The sequence below is a fragment of the Nomascus leucogenys genome, chromosome 3 (assembly GCF_006542625.1).
Source record: "Nomascus leucogenys isolate Asia chromosome 3, Asia_NLE_v1, whole genome shotgun sequence".
In the NCBI taxonomy this organism is placed as follows: Eukaryota; Metazoa; Chordata; class Mammalia; order Primates; family Hylobatidae; genus Nomascus; species Nomascus leucogenys.
Window position 1 is genome coordinate 39,724,536 of NC_044383.1, and position 2,635 is coordinate 39,727,170.

The 2,635-nt window shown below is 40.5% G+C and overlaps 1 non-coding gene across 1 annotated transcript; it reads right to left on the reverse strand.

Moving 5' to 3' along the window:
- Nucleotides 1-1,986: 1,986 nt before the first annotated feature.
- LOC115834485 lies at nt 1,987-2,093 on the reverse strand. Its single transcript, XR_004029435.1, has one exon. It is a non-coding gene; the product is annotated as a U6 spliceosomal RNA (small nuclear RNA).
- Between the last annotated feature and the right edge of the window lie 542 nt (nt 2,094-2,635).

Consider the following 2,635-nt stretch of genomic DNA (forward strand, 5'->3'; position numbering starts at 1 on the left):
TTTGTTACATATGTATCCATGTGCCATCTTGGTGTGCTGCACCCATTAACTCGTCATTTAGCATTAGGTGTATCTCCTAATGCTATCCGTCCCCACTCCCCCAACCCCACAGCAGTCCCCAGAGTGTGATGTTCCCCTTCCTGTGTCCATGTGTTCTCATTGTTCAATTCCCACCTATGAGTGAGAACATGTGGTGTTTGGTTTTTTGACCTTGTGATAGTTTACTGAGAATGATGATTTCCAGTTTCATCCATGTCCCTACAAAGGACATGAACTCATCACTTCTTATGGCTGCATAGTATTCCATGGTGTATATGTGCCACATTTTCTTAATCCAGTCTATCGTTGTTGGACATTTGGGTTGGTTCCAATTCTTTGTTATTGTGAATAGTGCTGCAATAAACATACGTGTGCATGTGTCTTTATAGCAGCATGATTTATAGTCCTTTGGGTATATACCCAGTAATGGGATGGCTGGGTCAAATGGTATTTCTAGTTCTAGATCCCTGAGGAATCGCCACACTGACTTCCACAATGGTTGAACTAGTTTACAGTCCCACCAACAGTGTAAAATTTTTCCTATTTTTCCACATCCTCTCCAGCACCTGTTGTTTCCTGACTTTTTAAATGATGGCCATTCTAACTGGTGTGAGATGGTATCTCATTGTGGGTTTGATTTACATTTCTCTGATGGCCAGTGATGATGAGCATTTTTTCATGTGTTTTTTGGCTGCATAAATGTCTTCTTTTGAGAAGTGTCTGTTCATATCCTTCATCCACTTTTTGATGGGGTTGTTTGTTTTTTCTTGTAACTTTGTTGAGTTCATTGTAGATTCTGGATATTAGCCCTCTGTCAGATGAGTAGGTTGCGAAAATTTTCTCCCATTTTGTAGGTTGCCTGTTCACTCTGATGGTAGTTTCTTTTGCTGTGCAGAAGCTCTTTAGTTTAATTAGATCCCATTTGTCAATTTTGGCTTTTGTTGCCATTGCTTTTGGTGTTTTAGACATGAAGTCCTTGCCCATTCCTATGTCCTGAATGATAATGCCTAGGTTTTCTTCTAGGGTTTTTATGGTTTTAGGTCTAACATGTAAGTCTTTAATCCATCTTGAATTAATTTTTGTATAAAGTGTAAGGAAGGGATCCAGTTTCAGCTTTCTACATATGGCTAGCCAGTTTTCCCAGCACCATTTATTAAATAGGGAATCCTTTCCCTATTTCTTGTTTTTGTCAGGTTTGTCAAAGATCAGATAGTTGTAGATATGTGGAGTTATTTCTGAGGGCTCTGTTCTGTTCCATTGATCTATGTCTCTGTTGTGGTACCAGTACCATGCTGTTTTGGTTACTGTAGCCTTATAGTATAGTTTGAAGTCAGGTAGTGTGATGCCTCCAGCTTTGTTCTTTTGGCTTAGGATTGACTTGGCGATGCAGGCTGTTTTTTGGTTCCATATGAACTTTAAAGTAGTTTTTTCCAATTCTGTGAAGAAAGTCATTGGTAGCTTGATGGGGATGGCATTGCATCTATAAATTACCTTGGGCAGTATGGCCATTTTCACGATATTGATTCTTCCAACCCATGAGCATGGAATGTTCTTCCATTTGTTTGTATCCTCTTTTATTTCATTGTTCAGTGGTTTGTAGTTCTCCTTGAAGAGGTCCTTCATGTCCCTTGTAAGTTTAATTCCTAGGTATTTTATTCTCTTTGAAGCAATTGTGAATGGGAGTTCACTCATGATTTGGCTCTCTGTTTGTCTGTTATTGGTGTATAAGAATGCTTGTGATTTTTGTACATTGATTTTGTATCCTGAGACTTTGCTGAAGTTGCTTATCAGCTTAAGGAGATTTTGGGCTGAGACAATGGGGTTTTCTAGATATACAATCATGTCATCTGCAAACAGGGACAATTTGACTTCCTCTTTTCCTAATTGAATACCCTTTATTTCCTTCTCCTGCCTAATTGCCCTGGCCAGAACTTCCAACACTATGTTAAAAATATGGAACGCTTCATGAATTTGCGTGCCATCCTTGCTCAGGGGCCATGCTAATCTTCTCTGTATCGTTCCAATTTTAGTATATGTGCTGCCGAAGCGAGCACCAGACATCACATTTCAACATGATATTTGGAAGAAGGCATAAATATCCAAACTATCAGGAGGCCAGAAGCCAGGCTACCTGGACTTGTATGCTGCACCATCTCTTGGTAGCTATCTAACCTAAGCAAATTATTTATCTTCTTTTTGGTGTGGCAGGTGCCAATCTCTGGCTGACCCAATGGTCATTCCCATTCCCTTCCCCCTTACTGCCTTCTACTTTAGAGTTTGGAAAGGTTAAATACCCATTTTCCCATGCCCCTTTCAAGTCAGGAGTGGCCAAGTGACACAGTTCTTGCCAATAGAACATAAGTAGAAGTTAATGGGAGAGTTTCTGGGAATGCTTTTACTTTTCTAATAAAAGGGCAGATGAACAGATATGATCCCTGGAATTGGGATAATCCTCTTACGACCATGAAGGAAAGACCTTGACAATATCTGAGACACTGGCCCTGGCATCACTGAGCCATGAGCCAGTGCCAGCAGCCACCTACCTCTGGACTGCTTGTTAGGCTTGTTATAGGAGACAGGGGAGAGAGAGAAAGAG